Raw genomic sequence first — 25293 nt, 5'->3', positions numbered from 1 at the left:
AGCAAAGTCATCTTTAAATGATGCAATAAAAAGAACAATGATGATCAATAGCCTTGATGACTACTATACAAGTTGTCCCCTTAGGAAAAGTTGGGAGGGCTCTACTTGACATTAGGGAAAGATTGAGTGTCAATGTTTGGATTTGTTTAATTATACACCCAAATCCTTTCAATATATCTCCAAAGCCAGGCGTTTTGCCTTTGAATATCTGTATTGTGATTCTTTTGGATTGTTTACTGGTTACTTCTCTTTATAACTGGAACTTGAACATTAAATCCCATTGGCAACAACTACCTGTCAAGAGCAAAATAAAAAAAAAAATATGTATTTAGTTTTCAATATAGAAGTGCTCGTAGCTGAAAAAAATATGTACCTGTCAAGTTTTCAACATCTCACTGGGGATGCAATGCTGTTGTGGTTTCAGAACCTGGCTGACAAATTCACATTTCAGTAGTAAAGACAAATCAAGGGTTTTTCTACCCCCTACTCTTTTTTAAAATTCCTTTTTCCCCTACAGCTTTGACAGTCATACAGAACAATTTGAGATCTAACTGCCACTTTGATGCACTACTCCATTATTAAGTGGCACAGTCACTATAGAATAGATGGTGGGCCTGTACTAAAGGCACTATGGATTAAACAGCTTTCTACAACAGAGAAACTGAATGGTCCAAAGAATTTTGAAAGATTTAAAAAAATATATTTAAAAACTGCTTCAGAAACATCAAAGTATTTAAGTAACCTGAGGTAGTAAATGGTAAACTATGAAAATCAAATTATTTTTTAGCAAAATTCTTCAAGTTTAGAGGAAACATTAAATAAATTAACAAACATCGGAAAACCTACAATTACTTATTTCAAATATGAGTGCCTCAAGGGGCTTAAAAAAGGCAGTATGAATCTATGCAGACTTTAAGATATGAAGAAATGAACATTTATTATGTGACAGTAATTTCACACCATATTAATAGAAAAGGGTTGTAAGAGCATTTCTTTATACCTAAAAGGTAGAGTTTCCACTAAAGTAATATTGACTTAAAGTACTTAAATTAATTCTTTTGTCAATATCTTTACAGTAAATCAATACACATAGAATTAACACATTTTGCCAGAGGCAGACTAATCTTAGCAAGTTTTAGTTACAATTTATTAATCAATTGGTCACTCTTAGGAAAAATAAAAACAAATCAACAAAAATTTGATAATAATACAAAATAATAGAAGTTTAATATTTTGTTAGATATTCTTCTTTCAATCCAGGGGATAAAAATATCAAAGGCTACCCTATTATGATGACTCCCTTTTATATGTTTTTAGCTAACAAAATTAAGTAATCACCTTTTCTAGAAATATATAAAAATAGAATTTTAAGGCTTACTGTACTCCAGAATATAATAGGTCACAAAATAAATATTTTCATAAAGTTATTAAAGGCAAAGTAATTATTTTAGAAACATTGATCCTGTGATATGTTCCAGGGAGGAAAAGACAAGAATTGAAAATTGTGTTAATGTATATAGTTCTGAAATATTTGCTGTAATGCTTATCCTTTTATAGTTCTGACAACTCAATCAAACTGATGATTATCTGAGGATGTGATTACAATTTCAGTGCTCAGTACTCCTTATGTGTTTTTTTTAAATTTCTTAGTCTGTTCTAGATGGAAAAAAAATGGAATCATTCCTTTATCCTCTTTAACTAGTAATTCTCAAAGCAAGAAAAAAATACATCAAGGATAAAGGGATGTTTTATACCTTTTATAAGGTGACGGTAGAGAGGTGTGGCCCTATGAAACAATAGTCAATAGTAAATATATTGCTGCTTGATTCTGAGACGTTTAAAAAAGAAAGGAAAAAATCAATTTCATCAGTTTCTCACTTTTTTATTTTTGAATTGCTACAGGGGTTAAAAAGAGAGAGTGAGAGAGAGACCAAAAAGTAATTATGGGAAATAAAATAAGAATTTTCTTAGTTACAATTCCTGGCCCTTTGCTGATTGCAGTAAATTATAAATTATGCAGTCAATGTAGGCCAACAAAAGAAGACATCTTCAAATCTCAGTCAAAGGTAATTACTTAAGTCGGCTGAATGTTCCCTTTTTCATAGAGTGTGATCTCTCTCTGACAGCTCACACTGACAGATGACCTTCTCAGCAACGTTCTTATCCTTCGGATCATGAGCGGTGTGCCTCTCTCCCTGAATATCTCTATATATTTGTGACACGAAGCTTTCAAATACAGCTATTGACAAATCAGAACATCAGTCTAAGTGCTGGTCTCCCTATCACTCACAATATAGTAGCTATCACTTGTGGTGGTGTAGAGCAAGCACATCTCTGAAAAATGAGTTCTCACCAAGTGCTAATTTGACACAGCTCGCTTGCCTTCCCATAATTGCTCTGTCATTGTCAGTTGGCAGTTCCGGGCTCATTCCTGGAAGCTGTGCTGTACAATTGGATACAATTACTCCCATTTACCACCACTATTATGCCACTGATGTTGCCCAGTCCGCATATTGACATGCCTCATTAAACCTGGATTCGGGCCATTAATGAACATTGTTAGCATTTCTCTTAAACTTTTTTGCCTCTAATAAACAGTCAGTGTTCCATGAAGGAGCACTGCCATCCTTGTGATATGATATTTATTATCTTATGGGGGAAGGGGACTCCGCAAATGGAAACTATCCAGATGCTGAGAGAGAGAGAGAGAGACAGTTAGATCAGTAGACAGAGAGTTGATCAGCCGGACCTTTCTTTGCCAGGAGCATCCCAATCATTAACTGAGTGACTTTTTCTATTAAAAAAAAAAGTCAAGCAGCATAAACATGAACACCTCCAAAGTACCCACATCCCAGCGAGCTCTCAAGGTTGCATCATTGTCAACACCTCTCTCTAGCCCTCTCTTACCCCCAGGTGGTGCTACCTGCCACGAACACGATAAAGATCATTTTGCCCTGGGTCTTCAATCCATTATGTCCAGCTAACTTCCACGGGCATTTTTATTCAGAGATAATTATGTGTTGATCAGAGAAGTCAGCGGCTGTCACCCATATTGCAGGCACACCTGTGGTGTGTCATAGGTGGTAAGGATGTCACGCTCTTGAGCTGTCATGACACAAACAGGGACTTTATTATGTATATGTCACCCTTTATCTTAAGAAAATGATACTTTCCCACACAATGACAATAATGAACCTTTGCAACACTCGCATAAATCTTATTTGCAGTTTTATTCTTGTCCTTCATTAAATATATTCTAAACATATAGAAACGCCTATAAATATGCAATATACTTTCTGTCTCTATATATGTTTATGTCTGTAGCCAGGTATGTGATATCAAATTGGAAATATAAAGATTTTAACTAGACACAATATCTTCAATAAAAAGTAAGTTAGTCACTTAGTCTTGTAACTTTTCTACAATTATGATAAGAAAATAAATATTTATACAGTTGAAGGTATTTGTTGAACAGTATGAGTGCTACTAAAACAGATTTACTTGATTAAGTAGTGTCAAGTTGTCATGTATTTTCTGTAACTAAGGTTACATAATAAAACTAAAGAGAAAATCTTCATTTAGACAATGTTGACTTCTAAACCTTTGTGCATGTATGTTTTAAATAAAATTCCTACCAAATCAATTGGTGTGTAATAATTAAGTTCACATCTATATGACTTTGAAGGATTTAGAAAATAGGTAATTTTTTTATTTTAGTTGAAAACCTTGATTGTAACGTATAGAATATATATTCAAGACATGACGTGAAATTGACCTGAGCTACATTTTGGAAAAGTAATCGTTAAGGAATAATTTAAAAAGTAATAGGTAAGGAACAATTTTAAAAATTATTTTCTTTTAACTCGATAATCCATAACACAGTCCTATAGAGTTTGAAGGAGGACATTGCATAGAACTTTCATGATCCTGGGTAATTTGGGATCCTTAATTCTTAACACCTAGCTTAAGATCACCTGCAGACTTATTTCTTGGAGATTCTTTAATAAAAACAGGGATACGTGTCCTTTCATTTTAGATAGAAAATGTAAATTACAACAACTTCCAGAATATTCTGAGTCCTGCCCTTCTCCCGCCTAATCTGCTAAAACAAAAAAATTATTTATTGAACAATTACTAGTTCTCAGACATCATAACAAGCCTTCTTTGCATGTTTTCATTTAATCCTCAATCAAGTTAATGAATTAGGTACTAGTATTATCCTCATTTGAGAGCATATACTGAGAAACAGAGATGTTATGTAACTCTCTCAAAGTCACAGAGCTGTCAGTTAGGAAAGGCAGGACTTAAACCCAGGGGAGTTAGCTACAATTACTATATTCTTTACCAATATACAACACGGCCTCTCAAATGACTAGCATTTCTGTATTTAAAATGGCAAGCCAGTTTGATTCATTCGTTTCCACAGGATTAATTTTGAAGTTCACTGTTTTGGCATAGTAAAAGCATTATGAAAGTATAGACTTAACTGGATTATTTTCTGTAACTTTTACTATTGGGGGTTATTTTGTGTTTTGATTGGAACATAAAAATGCAAGGAAAAACACTTTTTTAAAAAATTGAATTGATCTCATTTCAGAAATAAAAATATGTCATTTGCCTCTTATTGAAATACTAGTGACCCGTCGTGCGAAATTGCATGAGACTTGGGGCCCCTCTCCCTCCATTCCCCGTGCTATGAGACAGCCCCGAGTCCCGGAGTCCCGCCCCATGTGGCAGGCGTGCCATGGGGTAGCCCCAAGTCTTGGAGTGCCACCCCAATGCCCCGCATCCGGGCCGCACGCAGTGGCCGCCGACCCCACCCCTGATGCGCACATGCAGGGCCATGGAAACCCCAAGAGAAGCCACACAAAGCAGCCACCAGGACGCCTGGCCCCCACAGGGCACAGGAACCTCAAAGGAAGCCATACGGAGTGGCCACTGGCCCCGCCCCCACTGTGCACACCGCCATCTAGTGATGGCGTTATAGCATGAGGGTCAGTTTGCATATTACCTCTTTATTATACAGGATGGGTCTAATTTATTCTGATCTAGTAATTTCTGATCTCTTATTTGCAAAAAAAGAAGGGGATATGTTTTTATATGATATGGTTCAAAGTTTTATTACAAAATATAAATTATTCTCAAACTTAGTGTAAGTGTTGGTTTCTGCTGAGCTTTTCATGAGCAGTGACTTTCTGTGATGTGGACATGTTTCTGTTACATGGAACAGGGCTAATCTCTAAATAACCTTATTTGCTAGTTTGCTAGTGGGAATAGTAGCTTGTAAAACTAATAAGCTCTATTTTCTTTCAAATTTGGTTATTTTCTTTGTGGGTTAATTAAGGCTGATAAATAATTTCATACTTGAAAGAAAAAGAAAACATTGAAGAATTTCTTGTTTTAGCAGACATATAGATCAATGAAACAGAATAGAGAGCCAAGAAATAAACCCACACCTTTATAGTCAATCAATATAGTCAATTAATAACAAAGGTGGCAAAAATATACAATGGGGTAAAGGTAGTCTATTCAATAAATGGTGTTGGAAAAATTGAACAGATACGTACAAAAAAGTGAAACTAGACCAACTTCTTACACCATCCACAAGAATAACCTTAAAATGGATTAAAGACTTAAATGTTAGACTCAAAACTATAAAAATCCTAGAAGAAAATACAGGCAGTAAAGTCTCAGACATTTCTTATAGCCATATTTTTTTTTCTTGATTTATCACCTCAAAAGAGAAAAACAAAAGCAAAAATAAACAAATGGTACTATATCAAACTAGAAAGTTTTTGAACAGCAAAGGAAACCATCAACAAAGTGAAAAGACAACCCACTGCATGAAAGAAGATACTCGCCAATGATACATATGATGAGATTAATACCCAAAATTTATAAAAAACTGATACAACTCAACACCAAAAATACAAACAATCATCTAAATAAAACATGGGGGAAACCTGCAGAGGCACTTGTCTAGAGTGGACATATAGATGGCATAAAGACATATGAAAAGATGCTCAATGTCACTAATCACCAGAGAAATGCAAATTGAAATCACAATGCGATATCACCTCACACCTTTCAGAATGACTATCATCAGCAAATCAACAAATAACAAGTATTGGCTAGGAGGTGGACAAAAGGAAGCCCTCCTGCACTGTTGGTGGGTATGTAGATTGAGGCAGCCACTATAGAAACAGTATAGAGGTTCCTCAAAAAATAAAATGAAACTACCTTGTGACCCAACAATTCCATCTGTGGAATATATTTAAGGAAACCGGAAACACTAATTCAAAAGAATGTATGAGCTCCTATGTTCACTACAGAGTTATTTACAATAGCCAAGATTTGGAAGAAGCCTAAGTGCCCATCAGTAGATGAATAGGTAAAAAAAAGCTGTGGTACATTTATACAATGTAAAAAAGAAGGAAATCTTACCTTTGGGAAGAGCATGGATGACCTGGAGAGTATTATGCTAAGTGAAATAAGCCAGTCATAGATAGATAAATACAATATGATTTCACTTATGTATGGAATCTATAAATGAACAAAATAAACTAAGAAAGTAGAGACAGACTCATGGACACAGAGAACAGACTGCCAACTATCAGAGGGGAGCTGGGTGAGAATGGTGGAATTGTGAAAGGATTAGGCAAAGCAAAAAAAAAAAAAAAAAAAAGACTGGAGTACATGAGCACAGTGTGGTTATTGCCAAAGGGAAGGAGAGAGGGGGAAGTGAAAATAGGTAAAGGGAGAATAAATGGTGATGGAAGGCTTGATTGGGGTGTTAAACACACAATATAGTATACAGATGATGTATTGTAGAATTATATACTCAAAACCTGTATAATTTTATTAACAATGTCACCCCAATAAATTCAATAAGAAAAAAAGCATTCCTTGTTTTGTTTTTGGCAAGAGTAGGCTATGTAACTCTAATTGCCTTCTGTATGGATTTGTCAACATAAACCTTGAAGTATTATTATAGGAAATTTTGGTGTTTTGTTAATAATTTTAATTAATAATAACCTTAAAATTGCCCTGCTTTCTCTCTGCTCCCTGATGTTTAAGGAGCATGAGAATACTAGAAGAAGGGGTGGGGGATGTGGCCTGCCAGGTAATCACCGGCTAATATTTTAATTTTATAAAGGAGAAGGATTATATTCCTTGCTTGTGTTCTTCTCCCTTCTCTTTATATAACAAAAGTGAGAGATGAACTCTGGTTGGAAACCAGAATAGTCTTTGATGCATAAGATAGATGGAACTGAAGCACAAGAGTATAAGTTCTGCATATAGAGATAAACACATCTGGCTGAGACAATGATGGATTCAGTAATGGCCTAAGAGTTTGGCTTAGCTTGCTTCAAGCTGCAGTACCTAAATAGTTAGAAAGAAGTATATTTTATAATTATGGCATTCTTTGGGGAGAAAAATAAATCTTCTCGTTCCTTCAGTGAGATATTTTAATGATTCACATTCATTATTCAAAGAAATGTTTTACTCAGTGCCCATAAGTATCAGGCATCATTCTAGGACTAGAGATACATCAATACACAAAAGAGATTAAAAAGTTTGTCCACAGAGAACTTACATACTAGTGATTAGAGATATACAACAAGTAAAACAATTAAATAAATCATATAGTGAAATAAGTCAAGGAAGTAGCACTGAGAAGATTGGGGAAGGGTTGTAATTTTAAGGAAGTCTCACAGACAGGTAAACATTTGAGCAGAGAGCTGAAGGAGTTAAAGCAAGGAACATACACGTATCTAGGAAATGAGTGTTCCATGAAGGAACAGCCATGCAGGGGCATGTTAGAACATGCAGTGGTTCTCAACCTCTGGCCCTTCAAATACAGTTCCTCATGTTGTGACCCAACCAAAAAATTATTTTCGTTGCTACTTCATAACTGTAATGTTGCTACTGTTATGAATCGTAACATAAATATCTGATATGCAGGATGGTCTTAGGCGACCCCTGTGAAAGGGTAGTTCGACCGCCAAAGGGGTCGCGACCCACAGGTTGAGAACCACTGGTTTAAGGGATAGCGAGGAAATCAATGAAACCAGAGGGGAGTGAGTGAAATTAAGTAAAGAAAGGGAAGTGGTAGTTAGAAAGTATACCAACTTGTGGCGGAATGCTGTTTTTATAATTGAGTCATTGATTTGCCTTTGCTTTTTATAAGTGCTAATCGAACACCCCTCTTATCTCAAAGAGAATTAGAAATTATGCCTGAAATAGGCAGTACTTAATTTTATTTGGGTTCTAGAAGTCGGATGTAAATATTGGGAATGAATCCAGCAGAAGTTTTTTTTTTTTTCTTTCTACAAACACTGTTGGAGGACTGTCTTGTCAATCCATTCAGTGTGTGACTGTGTTGTACAAGTCTCTAAACAACATTCACAGATCGGCAGTGGTGTATGCACTTATATGCTCCTTGAAAGATACATTTAGCTGGCAGAGTTAAAGACATTTGAGACTAATTTTGCATACTTTTTTGTTTTCGTATAGCGTATTTACCAAAAACTTTCTGTGAAGCAGAGAAAAAAAGTTCACATATTATGTCTGTTGCTCTCCTATTATTCATTTATGGTACATACACATGAAAGAAACTCAACCTGCCTTCTGTACTACTTGGCTTATAATTTAGTTACTTATTGAATTGCTTTTCTCATTCTATGTGGTCAATAATAATTATAGCGTAGCCTTCCTAGTATGTCTTTATTATTAATGTAGTATCAGCAAATTTTGCTTATTTAATACACATATATTTGAAACACACTCTGGCCCATTTTTTCTACATGAGCACTAATTGCATTTTTATTTCATCATTGGTTTTACAAAGTTTCTATATATGGTACTGTCACCTTTATACTCATTTTAACATTCAAACATTTGATTCAGAACTCAACAACAATAAAAATATCTGTGAAATGTATAAAAATTCCTATGAACATATGTGTATACTGTATTATGGTCAAGATTTGTGACTCATATGGCTCAATGAAAATAAATTGAAACCAAACAAAAAACGGAGGTTTGCTGCCATAACTGAAGCCAAACTCCTGAGGCAGGTGCTGGTGCAAAAGGAAAGTGGTTTTATTCCAGAGCCACATGACCTGGGAGAATGGTGGACTCCCATCTCAGAGACCAATCTCTCTTCCTGCTCAAGCCCCCTGTTCTTATCTACACTAATAAAAGCGAAACATGGTAATTGGCGTACGAACGCTACCCTTTTCATTGGCTAATCAGTGAGTATATGCAAATTAACTGTCAGCCAAGATGGCGGCCGGCAGCTAGGCAGCTGGAAGCGAGCATGAGACTTGCTTGCTGCATGTGAAGGAGGACTCCAACGTTCCCCACCTGCGCTGCCAGCCTCGAGCTACAACTCTAAGCAACTATGTACTATGTTGCAAATAAGAAGATAAACAAAACCCCAGAAACCGGCTTTCAGTCAGCAGGGCTTTAGCAACATTGTATCGATGTTTTCAGTGGCGAGGCCTCAGAGCTAAAGCTGGCCCAGAATAAAAAAAAAAAGAAAAGAAAACGAGGAGCGGTTGGAAGCTTCAATCACTCGCTTCCGGAAAACAGGCCTCAGCCCCTCACCCAGACTGGCCAGGCACCCCAGTGGGGACCCCCACCTTGATCCAGGACACCCTTCAGGGCAAACCAGCCAGCCCCCACCCATGCACCAGGCCTCTATCCTATATAGTAAAAGGGTAATATGCCTCCCAGCACCGGGATCAGGGGAGCAGCGAGGCTCCCGGCACTGGGATCAGCGTGACAGGGGGCAGCGCCCAAACCCCCTGATCGCCCTGCGGCTCTGTGTGTGACAGGGGGTGGGGCCACAACCTCCCTATCAGCCCTGCTCTGTGCCTGACAGGGGGGAGTTCCCCAATCCCCTGATCGCCCTGAGGCTCTGTGTATGACAGGGTGCAGTGCACCAACCCCCTGATCGGCCCTGCTCTGTGTGTGACAGGGTGTGGGCCCCAACCCCCCAACCCCCACGGGCCCTGCTCTGTGTGTGACAGGGTAGAGCCATAATCTCTCTATCAGCCCTGCCCCGAGTGTGACAGTGGCGGCTCCCCAACTCCCTGATCGGCCCTGCTCTGTGGGTGATAGAGGGTGGTGCCCCAACCCCCCTCCACGGGCCTTGATCTGTGTGTGACAGGGTAGAGCCATAACCTCCCCATTGGCCCTGCCCTGAGTATGACAGGGTGCAGCGCCCCAACCCCCTGATCCGCCCTGCTCTGTGTGTGACAGGAGGCGGTGCCCCAACTCCCCTATTGGCCCTACTCTGTGAGTGACAGCAGGGAGCTCCTCAACCCCCTGATCGGCCCTGCTCTGTGCATGACAGGGGGTGGCGCCGCAACCTCCCCATCGACCCTGCCTTGAGTGTGACAGGGGGCGGTGCCCCAGGCCCCCAATCGGCCCTGCTCTGAGCCTGACCAGGGGCTGCACCTAGGGATTGGGCCTGTCCTCTGCCACCCGGGAGCAGGCCTAAGCCAGCAGGTCGTTATCTCCCGAGATCCCAAGGGGTCCCAGACTGTGAGAGGGCACAGGCCGAGCTGGGGGACCCCCCCCCCCCAGTGCACAAATTTTTGTGCACCGGGCTTCTAGTCTAATCTAATAAAAGAGAAACATGGTAATTAGCGTACGACCGCGAAGAAGCCGCTCTGCTGACCAGCCTGCACTATGGACCTGTTCCAGTGGGTGGCACAGAGTTGGGGGCCTCTAGCCTGCAGCCATGGGAAGTCTCCCTTTCCCTAGAGTTAGGAGCACCAGCCCAGGTCCAACCAGCACCGGGTCCTGACTGCCAGTTGAGTTCCTGCAGGCTGGGGTTTGATCCCTAGGCATTAGCAGTAGGAGACCAGTGCCTCTGTTATTGCTGTGTGTCCGGGTTTTAATTGAACAAATGCCCGGTGGTCCCGGGTGCCAACTTAGCAGAATCTTTTAAGAGGAGAATTCTGTCTGGGTTTCCTCAAATTCCCTTAGCCACTACTCACCCCTCTGTATGGCACAGAACAAGTGAGGCCCCTTAAATAAAAATCAGAGGTCTCCAGCAACAGTGGGCCTCTCTCATCACAGTCATTTGGACTGGATGGCATTTGAGTATTTATCTAGGCACCATGACAGGGAACACACAAGCTCAAGTCATGATCTCTGCCCTTAAGTAATTCACAATCTTATTAGAGCGAGTGGATGATAAAAGCACAGTAATGACATCAGAATGTAAGGCAACAATACAGAGAGGAAGAGGCAATTGCTAGGATGATTTTCCAACAATTAGTACAAAGAGTATGTGCTGTGAATTAAATAAAAAACATATGTGTGGAAGTAGGCGCTTCATGAGTATGGGGTCCCTTCCCTTTTTATTTTTATTTTTTAATATATTTTATTGAATTTTTACAGAGAGGAAGGGAGAGAGATAGAGAGCTAGAAACATCGATGAGAGAAAAACATCAATCAACTGCCTCCTGCACATCTCCCACTGGGGATGTGCCGGCAACCCAGGTACATGCCCTTGACCGGAATCGAACCTGGGACCCTTGAGTCCGCAGGCCGACGCTCTATCCACTGAGCCAAACCGGTTTCAGCAAGGGTCCCTTCCCTTTTTAAAGGAAACTGAGTTCCATGTGAACTATGTAATATGCTATGATATCTGAGGCACAGGACAAGGGAGGCCCTAAGTCAGTGGTTCTCAACCTTCCTAATGCTACGACCCTTTAATACAGTTCCTCATGTTGTGGTGACCCCCAACCATAAAATTGTTTTTGTTGCTACTTCATAACTGTAATTTTGCTACTGTTATGAATGGTAATGTAAATATCTGATATGCTATAGGTGTTTTCCGATGGTCACGACCCACAGGTTGAGAACCGCTGCCCTAAGTGTACTATGCTTTGATAATTTGAATCATTCTTTATTGTTCAATGTGATTTATTTCTGCATGCCTGTTTTGTAATAGTTAAATTACTAGAATAATACATCTTGCTATAAAATATTACTAGAAGAGCAAATGATCAGGTGACATTTATTGTTATTTTCTATAAATGAACGCAATCTCTGGTATGCTAAAGTGATAGGTATTATAGAAATATTCAGATAATGAGTCCTACAGGCTTGATTACAAGTGAGGCTTACTATCACAACCCAAATTTATTGCTTAAAAAAAAAAAGCAGGGAGCCAAGTAGAAACTGAACCAAATATAAGCCTTTGAAGGGCAAATGTAAATTGGATAAGCTTTGCTATTACAAGAGCAAGAAGAAAAAATTTAGATGCAAGAATGAGAAGCACATTGCATCTACTCTAAGTTCCTATTAAATAAAAAGAATGATATAGTATGAAAATACTTAATACAGATTGTAAAGAGATTTATTCAAGGAGGATTTCCTAGAGTAGGTAATATTTCAGTTAATTTTTTTAAATGTGAAGAGGTTAGCTAGATAAGACAAAGGTGTAGGGGTCCCAAATTGCAGAGGGTGCAGGCGGGGCTGAGCCCCCCCTCCCCCCCCCCAGTGCATGAATTTCATGCACCGGGCCTCTAGTAGGGATATAAAAGGCAGGGGGCGGGGGCTTCTTTCCTGTCCAATTATCTTGCTAAGTTTTGGCCACTCAGGTCCTATCCACTCATATTTATAGCTTTCTGGTGCACTCAGTGAAAGAACCTCCCCCTACTTCCATCTTGGCCAATGGGGGAGAGTCCCTGGTGCTTGGACTGTCTATGGTAAGAAAATTACCTGTTTTATAATGTCACTACCAGCCAACCATGTTTTGTACTAAATTTATAAATGAATTCTGTGATTATGACATAAACACTGGATGTTTATTTATTCATTTCCTGGAATAATTACATAAAAATAATAAAACTTGAACTAATATATATATATATATTTGCTTGTGTGTGTTATAATAATAGGTTATAACAATATAAAAACAATATATCTCACATATGTGGAATGCTAAATTCCAATTCATAATTTTTTCTATTGCATTTTCATAGAAATTTCTGTGATTATTAAGATTGAAGGTTTTAATCACAAACTTGTCTCTATGCAGAGTAAAACATTTTGAAACCTAACTGTACTCCAGCAGTGAAGACAATGTGAAGTTGTTTATAAAACTTGGCATTTTGCATCCATTTGACCATCTTTCTTACAAAAGGAGATGGTCAAAAAAAGCTAAAAGAGGAAATTTCGCTCAGTCCCAATAATGTACACTACTTATTTCTGCTTAGCTATACCCATAATTCATTTAAGGCATAGATTGGATTATTTCATGTTTTTTTTTCTTATTTCAAGAATTTCAGACATTATTTAAGAAAATCATATAATATATGATTCATATATTATCTGAATCATATAAATAACATTACTATACAAAATATAATGCCAAGAAAAAAAATGATGAAGAGTCCCCTTACAAAATGACACTTTCCTAATTTTGGCTTATGTTTTTTATAAGCCAATGAAAAGAACAGTCAATATCTATATTTGCAAGATGGATATGAATATGAATTTTTGAATTAACATTTGAAAATGATAGTTGAAATAGAAGTCAGCATTTCTAAACTGAAAAGTTTTCTTTTTTTTCTGAGCATCTATTATTATCATATAAAAGTGTGGAAAATTGAGAATGAGAAAATTATCTATACTAATAAAAGGGTAATATGCAAATCAGACTGGATGTCTTCTGGACGACCTTCCAGATGTCTTTCCTGACAAAGCCAGGCCTGGGCAAAGCTGCCGCAGTCCTGGGTGCCTGCGGCTGTGGACAGCCCAGGAAATGCCAGCCCAGGTCCCAGGTGCCTGCGGCTCGCCAGAGGGAGGGAAGCCTGGGTCCCGGGTGGTGGGGGGGGGCGAGGCAGAGGCAGTTAGGGGTGATCAGGCAGGCAGAGGGTTAGTGGCGATCAGTCAGGCAAGCAGGCGAGCAGTTAGGAGCTAGTGGTCCTGGATTGTGAAAGGGATGTCCCACTGCCAGTTTAGGCCTGACTGGCAGTCAGACATCCCCTGAGGGGTCCTGGATTGGCGAGGGTGCAGGCCGGGTTGAGGAACACCCACCCCCTGTGCATGAATTTCATGTACTGGGCCTCTAGTAATATAATAGTGAAGAAGTTTTATACATAATTAAAATGTAAAGGCAGAGTAAAATCTTAAAATAGGAATTAGGGAAAGTGTTAGAATAGTGAAGATAAAGGCACAAAAGCAAGTAATAAATTGTGAAAATAAAATTGCATCCTCTTTTTCAACTTCTCAAGTTCCTATTTAAAAAATCCCTTAACACTTTATTTTCAGATTTTTCCACCTATGTTCTTCTTATTTAATATCTGATAAACAACATGTGAGAAGATAAATACCTCTTCATGTACCCATTAAAAGAAAGTTAAGCAATTATGGATATGGAATATAGAATATATTTTAAAAGAAGGATTCAGAAATTCAGTTATTTGTAGTTACCTCATAACAAATTGTACCATTGACTCTCACATAATTTTGCTTCTTACATAGACTGGTCACATAATCAATAAAGAAAGAAAGCTAAAGCAAATGTGTTTTATCAGTGTAAATCCCCCAAGTTACATTGATTCACCTCTTTCCCTTTTTTAAGTAACAATATTTGTTACTAGTCTTAGTATTTATGATATCAAGATGCAAGACATATGATTGAGGTATGGACATAATATTCATTATAATTATTCCTTATACTATGAGAAGCCTGCTGCAAAATCACAACTCAAGTATTTTCATATATATATCCATTCATAAAAATTAAGATATCTATCTTAGTATACGCCATACTATATTTCCAATGAGTTTATAAGTCCTGCTACTTAAAAAAATTTTTACAAAAAGTTTTATATCTATCAAAAACAAACAATAAAAAAAGAACAGAAAAATATGAATGCTGTTGTTTTCAGAAAATGTTAAGTGTGTGATAACCAAGCTATAGCACTTGATGCCAGAAAATCTACATACTGAAGCCTTATAGAGAATGATTAGTTAACATCATTTTAATGATGAATTAATGTCTAGTAAAAGCATTCTAATTCCAATATGTACAAAACCTTCTACTTGAAGACACAGGACCAGGGAGAACAGATCCATGACCTTTGTGATACTGGCAAAGGTTGGGTTCACTACAGTTAATGCCCAATTTGTCTTTCAAGGTTAACTACACATGCCATGCTGGGAAATGAAACAATTACTAACAAATTTTACAGGTATATTCTGTCAAATTTAAAAGGCAATCGAAAGTCTAAATAAAAATTATGCCCGAGGAAAGCATGTAAAAGGAGATAAACTGGGAAGATGAGTGTATCTCTACGTCTATATTTGAAAAAGACTCCTTCAGAAAAAGGCAGCATAAACTTTTCAAGTACACAAATGAAAATGCTTATATTGAACAAATCAAATATCCAGCTTATGGAAATGGAAATAGGAAGGACAGCACCTAATCATCTGGGCACAGCAAGAGTACATGATTCATTATTCTGTAATTAACTTTTAATTAACTTTGCTTTACTTACTTTAGAAAATTAAATAAACTTCATTTTATTGCTCATGCTAAACCAATGAGCAGAAGCTAGAGTTCTGCTCTAATTAAAATAAGCAGTTGAGAAAAACTGTGTGTAAAGAATAATGAAGAATTGTTTCTATCCAATTGATATATTTCTTCTGTTCTGAAACACTTTTATAGATTTTTTCAAAAATTCTATTAGTTAGGGACTGAAGCTTTCTGAAATATGTGATTTAAAAAATAATATTATAGTCTAAGTATGGGACACATAATTGATTTAAACTTAAGTAGCATTTCAAATTAGATGATTGAGAGAAGTGAAGGAAGGAGAAAAGGAGTTAAAGAAAGAGAGGAAGAGAAGAAAGAAGAATGAAAAGGGGAGAAAGATTAAAAAAAATTTAAAGCTGTGCTATTTCATCCACCATCCATACAGGGTGAGGCAAAAGTAGGTTTATTGTTATTCATTTAAAAATAACATGATAATTAATAAATAATAATTCAAGAATAATAATAAAAGAATTTTATGCTCTCTTGCTGACAATCATCTGCCTTTCCATTCTTTAATAGTAACAATGGCCACTCCATATTGATTTTAGATTATAAATTCTATAAGTTTGAATTTCAGAAACTTTTCCTCTCTCTATTATCTCTGATATCCACTGTCTCCAATTCTTTTTTTTTTATTGCTTAAAGTATTACAAAGGGTATTACATATGTGTCCTTTTTTTTCCCCTGCCCTTGACAATTCCCTGGCCTCCCCTACCCCCCAGTCGAAGGACTTGTATGCATGCATATAAGAATAACCAATGGACATCCAATTATTAATTTATCTTGAATCTGTTTTTCTTATCATGTGCTCTTATTAAATACTAGAGGCCCAGTGCACAAAACTCATGCACTCCGGGGGGATGGGGTTCCCTCAGTCCAGCCTGCACCCTCTCACAATCTGAGAACCCTCAGAGGATGTCCAACTGATGGACATCTTAGCACTGCCACGGAGGTGAGAGAGGCTCCCGCCACCACCACTGTGCTTGCCAGCTGTGAGCCAGGCTTCTGGCTGAGCAGCAGTCCTCCTGTGGGAGCGCACTGACTACCAGGGGGAAGCTCCTGTGTTGAGCGAGATTGGGCCGAAATCGGCTCTCCAAGATCCCTGAGGGGTTCCAGATTGAGAGAGGATGCAGGCCAGGCTGAGGGACACCACTGGTGCATGATTGGGGCCAGGGAGGGGCCACGGGAAGGCTCCAGGGTGTGTCAGGCCCATCTCACTCAGTCCCAATTGACCGGACCCCAGCAGCAAGCTAACCTACTGGTCAGAGCATCTGACCCCTGGTGGTCAGTGCACATCATAGCGAGTGGTTGAGCAGCCTTAGCATATTATTAACATATTAAGCTTTGATTGGTTGAACAGAAGACGGGATGATTGGACACTTAGCATACTAAGCTTTTATTATATAGGATGATGTGTTCTTTAAGAACATCATTTCTTTTTGGTTTCACTTACTTTCCACCCATCCTTTAAACATAGTCAACCTTGTCAGTAGTATAACCAGATTAGCATCCTAGAGATGCCTTGTCCTATCAAAATACCTAGATAACCGGTGTTCACCTGTAACAAATCTCCACTTGTGAATTATTTGTCATCACAAAATAATGTGTATAGGAAGCTAGGGAAATGGAAACAAACCAGGCCAAATATATCTGGATTGGATCAAAATAATCTTGAACGAGAATTTTACCATACCCTTAACTCTACTACATAGAAGGTGACTGGAATCTTTTTAATTTCCTTTAAGTTGTATTTGTTTTAAAGTGAGCGAATTAATGAATTGGGCCCATAGCAAATTTTCTTTATTTACTACCAGCTAAGCACATCCTTGTTCTCAACAAGCCCTTTATTAATCTTATTTTAATTACAGTTGATGTGCAATATATATTAGTGTCAGGTGTACAACCCAGTGATTAGAAATTATATATAATGTGTGTGTGTGTGTGTGTGTGTGTGTGTGTGTGTGTGTGTGTGTGGACTAGAGGCCCGGTGCCTGAAATTTGTGCGGGGGGAGGGGGGGGTGTCCCTTAGCCCAGCCTGCACCCTCTCCAATCTGGGAGCCCTTGAGGGATGTCCGACTGCCTGTTTAGGCCTGATCCCAGTGGGCAGTTGGACATCCTTCTCACAATCTAGGACTGCTGGCTCCCAACCGCTCGCCTGCCTGCCTGCCTGATTGACACCTAACTGCTCCCTTGCTGGCCTGATTGCCCCTAACTGCCCTCCCCTGCTGGCCTGGTCCCCACCAACTTCCCTCCCCTGCAGGCTTGGTTGCCCCCAACTGCCCTCCCCTGCAGGCCTGATCACCCCTAACTGCCCTCCCTTTCAGGCCTGGTCCCACCCAACTGCCCTCCCCTGCCGGCCATCTTGTGTCCACATGGGGGTGGCCATCTTGTGTGTCAGAGTGATGGTCAATTTGCGTGTTACTCTTTTATTAGATAGGATAGATTGCCGTTTTATTACTCATATTTTTTAACTTTTTCTTCTTCTTAGAGAAGACACTTTAACATTTCTTGTCTTGGAAGCACATTTTGTCTCCCACTCTAAATGACACCTTTGCTGAGCAGAGTAATCTTGATTGTAGGCCCTTGCATTTCATCACTTTAAATATTTTGTGCCAATCCATTCAGGCCTGCAATTTTTAGTTAATAAATCAGTTGACAGTCTTATGGGTTCTCACTTATAAATAATTAACTACTTTTCTCTTGCTACTTTTAAGAATTTCTCTTTGTCTTCTAAAGTTTAATATTTATTACCATTTTAATTATGATGTGTCTTAGTGTTGGTCTCTTTTGCTTCATCTTGTTTGGGTCTGTCTATGCTTCCTCATCTTGTGTGTCTTTTTCCTTCACCAGGTTAGGGAAGATTTCAATCACTATTTCTTTAAATAGGTTCTCAATTCCTTGCTCTCTCTCTTCTTCTTCTGGCATCCCTATGATATGATGCTGTTATGCTTGATGTAGTTCCCAGAGGCTCCTTAAACTATCCTCATTTTTAAAAATTATTTTTCCTTTTTACTGCTATGATTGTGTTTTTTCTGTTACCTTGTCTTCCAAATCAGTGATTCAGTTCTTGGCTTCATTTAGTCTGCTATTAATTTCTTTTAGTGCAGTATTCATTTCAGTTATTGTAGTCTTTATTTCTGACTGGTTCTTTCTTGTGGTTTATATGTCCTTTTATATGCTCAGATATGGCCCCAACCTGCTGGCTCTGTAGAGGGAGGGCTTAGAAAAGGAACAACAGTATTTGCCAGCACTTCTCTCCAGGAGAAAGCTGCCACTCAGTCCCTTCCCTGAAGCCAGATGATTTAATTATCCCCCATATCTCCCTAGAACTTTTGAAGCTTCTGCCCCACCACTGGAGTTCTGAGTGAGTGAGTCTGTGTGCTGGACCTTTACGATAAATGCCGGGGACTCCAGGAGCCCTCTGTCTCACTCAGCCATAATATCTACTGATTTCCACAGGAGATGTGACAGCGACTTCTCTTCCTGGCACTGGAACCCAGTGCCTCAGAGGAAACCTTCACAGCCGAGATAACCCTCCTGATTTTTAGCCACCACATGTGAGCATGTCATTAGCCAATTCTGTGTCTCTGCCTCTCCTGCTGTTCTAGATGTAGCTTTCTCTCTGTCCTTAGTTACAGGACTTATGTTCAGGGAGGCTTAAGGTGGTTCTCAATAATGGTTGTTCTGTGGCCCTTGCTGAGTTGTTCAGTTGGTTAGACCATTGTCCTCATGCACCAAGGTTGTGCATTCGATCCCTAGCACATGCAAGAATCACCCATTTAATGCATAAATAAGTGGAACAATGAATTGATCTCTCTCTCTCTCTCTCTCTCTCTCTCTCTCTCTCCTAAATCAATAAAAAAGTATGGCTCGTCTGTCATTTACTTGTTATTTTGATGTGGTTGTGGGAGGATGCCAGCACCATGGTTCCCTACTCTGCCATCTTGACCACCCTTTGTTTATCTCTCACTACATCCTATGCCAAGGGAGTACCAAGCCTCTTGTTACTCTTCAAAGCATCTTTCTTAAAACTAAAAGATCCAGAACTTGTGATAAGGCAATATAAGGTGTCACTTATAAGAAGAAAGAATAGAGGAAGCAAGTATAATCTAAAGTTTGAAAAATGACAAAAAACAGATGATTGAAAACAGTCTGAAAGCAACAAGCATTTTATTTATTTTTCAATATTTAACTAGAGAATTAACATTTATTTCTATGCTGGTAACTTTTTAGAAAAGGAAATAGATAATTATTATTGGGTTTTTCTCTTTTCTCAGGTGGAAAAGTATTATCTATAGAAAGATATATTTGTTTTTAGTGACCTCTTTATTTTTATTAATATTATTATTATTATTTTATACTAGAAGCCTGGTGCATGAAATTCTTGCACTGGGGGGCTGGAGTGGGGGTGGTTCAGCCCAGCCTGCACTTTCTTGCAGTCCAGGAGCCCTCGAGGGATGTCTGACTGACAGGTTTAGTGCTGCTTCCCAGGCAGGAGAGGCTCCCACCACTGCTGCTGCGCTCTCCAGCCGTGAGCCAGGCTTCTGGCTATGGGATCACACTGACCACCAGGGGGCAGCTCCTGTGTTAAGCGTCTGACCCTGGTGGTCAGTGAGCGTCATAGCGACCAATCATTCCACAGTTCAGTTGATTTGCATTTAGCCTTTTATTATATAGGATTTTCTTTTGGAAAAGGTCTGAAGCTGTGCAATAAAGCGATTTACAGAGTATCTATGTGTAAATGTCTCTGTATGAATATATATATATATATATATATATATATATATATATATATATGTAAATCTATTATTTTAAATTCCAGCTATCAGCATGTAACTGCATTCCTCTTTATCAAATGCAAGAACATAACCAATAACTGGACATTATTGGGTGTCAGAGTATAGTAAACTAGTTGGTCACAGTATATGTGACAAATTTTTCATTTATTAAAATTGTTTCCCAAGTTTTGGTATATTTTCCCAGGGTGAGACTTGTTGGAAAATCAAACATACCAGAAAGATCAGCAGCTAGCACTTTTCACATAACCTGAACAAGTGTAACTTCTGATCCTATGAGCTTTACTGTTCTTTGTTCTTTCCTTCATCATTTCTGATTTATTCTCTGTACTCATAGGTACATCATTTTCAGGCCTTTTCTAAACCTATGCATTGTCCTTGATTTTTATTTCTAATGCCAAATCCTCTTACAGTTGCAAAGTCTTTCTTAATATAATATAAGGCTGAAACATTCTTCTTTAGTTTCAGATCAGTGTTCCTTGTCCTTCTATCTCTGATTCTTTGAATAATCACATTCTTTCATTTATACAGATGCTTGTAAGGTATTTATAGACAGATCAAATCCCCTTCAATCTTTCTCTTCTCTTGACTATATGTCTATGACCCTATATCACATCAAACACTTTGTCTTTTTGTAGTTTTAATTTTCTGTTAACTCTCTCAATTCTTTTACAACTTTCACATTGCTAGGATAAATAGAAATGCAATAACTCATTTATTTTTATCATAGGTTAAGTATAGTTGGAAAGTTTTTGTATTCATTACAAAAAGTTATGTATTCATTATTTGGACTGTAGTTATTCTTCAATTATTATTTTTATGTAAAAATGAATTTTTATTATTTTAATGAAAAGTATAATTTTGAACAGATTGCAGAATCTCAGAGGGAAGGCAGGGGCTCCTCTTTTAATATCCATATATAATTTCCCTCAGTTCTCTGAGTCACTAGAAATATTTATATTGACTCTTGAAAGATTATTATATCTTTAATAATTTGCTGAGTACAGGTGCAAAAACCTGGCCTTGAGTTTGTATTAATTTATCATAAACATAACTAATTTCAAATCTTTAATTACTACTAAAGTCTCCATCTTTGTACAGTGAGTAGAAGTTTTTCTAAATATATATCAATGCCAATTAGGTCTGCTATTTCTATTCTGCTGTGGGTGTATATGTACTTACATATATATTTACAAAAGTAGCTATAGGCATTCTACTCTGCATAAATATTTATAAAATGTACCTATAGGTGTTCTACTAAATTTTTAAATGCATTTTATAATAGAGATCTTAAAGAATTCAATGGGGATATTTATTTGGGTCACTAGTAAAAATGAACCCAAATACAATGATAAAAAATACATAAAAACCTCTAATTTGAAAAAATGAGAAAAAATAATTAATAAAACACTAGAATATGTGAGTGAGTGTGTGTGTGTGTGTGTGTGTGTGTGTGTGTGTTTTGAGATGTGGAGATTGTGCATATGTCTATATGGAGGAATTATTAGTCCTTAAAAGTCTACAGAATATTTCCCAATGGAACTCACAACAACAAAAATAATTCATATAAGGCACCCTAATTGTATATATACATATATTCATTTTCTGTCAATGTCTGAGTAATAGTAAAGATATGGAATATCAAGTGTTGATATTTAACTAATTTTTTATTAAGCTCAATTCCTTTTCTTGCATACATTGTGGTTAGGAGTAAACATCAAAAATTATAAATGGAATCTAGACTTTAAATCAGGAATTTGAGAACTGTCAAAGGACAGTTATCTTTATTATGCTATAGGATTATAATAAGAAATCTATATGATTTTATAAGAAAAGCCCATAAAAATTTTATACTAAGAAATACAAATTTTATATATGTGCAATGGTTGTTTTATAAAGGTACCAAAACATCACTGAAACTATAAGTTAAAATTTATATAAAGTTAAAGGCTTTCAGAAATAGTTCCCTCTTGTGAAATGGTGTATTGACCAACTTGATCCAGTGCCTCATATTTTGATTCAAAGAAAATATGTATTATGGCAAAAATAAATATTCCTTAAAGGCAGTTTGTGAGCTGTCAGGTCATACTGACATGGAGGCATGGGAAGTTAAAGTCCACTTATGACTTACTTTTTAATAACAGATTTTAGATGAACTCTTCTGCTTTGGATAATTCATGAAGTGATGATAACTGCAGGAAGTTAAACCTATTTCATGTTTATAGATTTTAATGACATTCAATGCATCACATGTAGTTTTTCCATAGTAATATCATTATTGAGCTTTTCCTAAGATTTACAACTTTGTAAGTTGTAATTGTCAATGAATATTCAGTATTCACTATGTAATTTTTTTATATGTCCCTAAATTTTGCTATGACAAAAATAAGTACAAGGGTGGGGAAAATTAGGTTTACAGTTTATGTGAAACACAGTTTGTTCTTATATTAATATGTATTATTTTATTATTTATTTCTATTACTACTGTAAACCTTCTTTTCCCCACCCCTGTATATAAAATAAACATAACTATACACAGTCCAGGCCACTTTCACAGGGACTCGGTGTCTCCGAAGGCTAGAGGACAATGTATAGAGAAAATATAATTATGGTCAAATGTTTTCTCAGGAAAATAGACATATAAGAAAACTTGATTTTCCATGTTTGTTTTCCTCGAACCAAGGAAGCAGGCTTTGTAATATTGTACAAGCAATTGCAATCCTAAGGCGGAAGGATCTATGCAAACAACTCATTTTCCCTCTCATTGCCCTTTTCATAAAATACCAAGTATGTGTACTCTCCTCCAGACATATATATTATTGCCTATTTTATCCTCTTAGAATCCACTTCCCAGGAGCAATGTGCAAACTCCCATTCCTCAACCAATGGAATAGAAATTTGCTCAGTTCCCTGTTCTCAGATGTTTTTGTGGGGCTTTCCCTAAATTTCTGTCCCAATCTTAAACGTTACCTTCTAATTTATCATGATGAAGCTAGGCTCCAGATACATTTTGCCATTGTTTTGCCAACTTGCAGTATTTTAGCAACTTCAGATTGGACTCACAAATTTGGGTATATAATCTCAGAGCAAAAAAATTACCATCCTTTGTACTGGCCACGTGCCTGCGTATATGCATCACATGCATATCCCAACTGCAGACTCATCCCACACCAATTTTAAAAATATATTTAATCTACTACTAATTATAACTTAACAATTAAATAGTCACTGTTAAAATAGTAATACTTTCCTTTTAACAGCCATATAATTATGACAAGAAATGCTATTTTTATCTGTCATAAGTTCATATGTAGAAAAATAAAATATTAATTTGTTCTAGTAGCATTGTACATGTTAGTGGGAAACTAGTAAACCTCTTACTAACACTTTTAAAATTATATGTTTATTTAAGCCATCCTTCAGCCTTTTGGTATTCTCTGGATTTTTTAAATGATATATAGGAACCAGTTTTGGGTTGTTTGTTTGTTTGTTTGTTTGTCGTTTTTGCAAGAGGACCTGAGTCAGGTTTAGTCAGACAAGGAACTGTAACCAATAGGAAAGTGGTTTGAGGCCTGAGTCTGAGATCATGAAAATTGGAATGGAGGTTCCTAATATTGCTATAAATAAGGAATTAGCCGAGGGTCCAAAAGACCCCAGATCTAGGTGACAATGTGGATTCTCAGGTCTTAACAGCGATTTGACAAACCAGCAATCATAAGATCAAAACAGAGGCTAGAAAACCAGTGATATGCATGACAATGTCAGGTCAAAAATCTGGAATTGTGATGTCAAGGGAATGGAAAGCAAGGTCACTAACTTTAGAGTGATCAAAGTATAAAATTCCATGACTTAGATGTCTAATCACAAGAGAGCAGCCCCAATAATCAAATGTAGAGAAGAGAATGAGATTATGTCTGGCCTTTCCCTCTTTGTGTGTGGCCTTGTACCTGTCAGCACAAGCAGGGAGAAATGATGGGCCCCTAAATAAGTGGAACAACAAATTGATTTTTTTCTCTCTTTCTTTCTCTAAAAATCAATAAAAAAGGAATAGAGAGTTAGGCAAAAGTAAGTTTACAGTTATAATTACACAAGAAACAGGGTTAATCTTTGTATTATTATTTATTAATTATATTATTTTCCACATGAACAACTGTAAACCTACTTTTACCCCACACTGTATTAGCTATATCAGCAGTTTTTATATCCAAGAAGTACTTGGATTCTGGAAGAACAATTGGAGACCCACAGTATAGTAAAAAAAAAAAAATGAAAGGACACTAAAGACTCTGTGGTCTGGACCTTAGAGTTCTGAAACAGTTGAAGCATTTGACTAAGGTCACTTGGAACTAGGTGAATGTCATGAGCACTCTAGGTGTAAATATAGTCTTTTCTGAAAGTCACTCAATGTCCTGACCCCCAGATATATCAGGGGTGCCTGATGGAGGCCAGGACCCTAGGAGGTTGGTTAGTGCTCTAGGTTCCTGGCACCAAGTAACAACAGTGAGTCAGGTGACTATACTGTCAACTTAGCTTTTATTATTTGCAGTTTTAATCCAAATTTCAGACACATCAGAACAGACACACACAAATATTGTGAGTTAACACACAAAAGTCCAAGAGTCCCAAATGTCCTCTGGTCCGGGCTATTGAAAGATCGGTGATTGCTGGTCACTCCGAGTCACAGAAGCCTCAGTGTCCAGCAGGTCCACGTCTTGTAAGGAAAACTGCTGAACTAGTTCAGACAGCCGGGCCCCAGAATACTCCACGGCCACCAGCCAGACCCACAAGCTGTCAGCACAGCTCATTTGCAGGAGGGTGAATAGCAAGTGCCACTGTTCTTAGTTTCACTTTTATCTTATGATACCTTTCACACCTTTCTTTATATCTTAGATTTTAATACTATTCTAATACTTTAGTTTAAAGCTT

Source organism: Myotis yumanensis, unplaced genomic scaffold (assembly GCF_028538775.1).
Source record: "Myotis yumanensis isolate MYYU_CA2020_CCGP unplaced genomic scaffold, mMyoYum1.0.hap1 SCAF_9, whole genome shotgun sequence".
Taxonomy (NCBI): Eukaryota; Metazoa; Chordata; class Mammalia; order Chiroptera; family Vespertilionidae; genus Myotis; species Myotis yumanensis.
The sequence above is the reverse complement of the archived record's forward strand: the minus strand, read 5'-3'. Positions refer to the sequence as shown.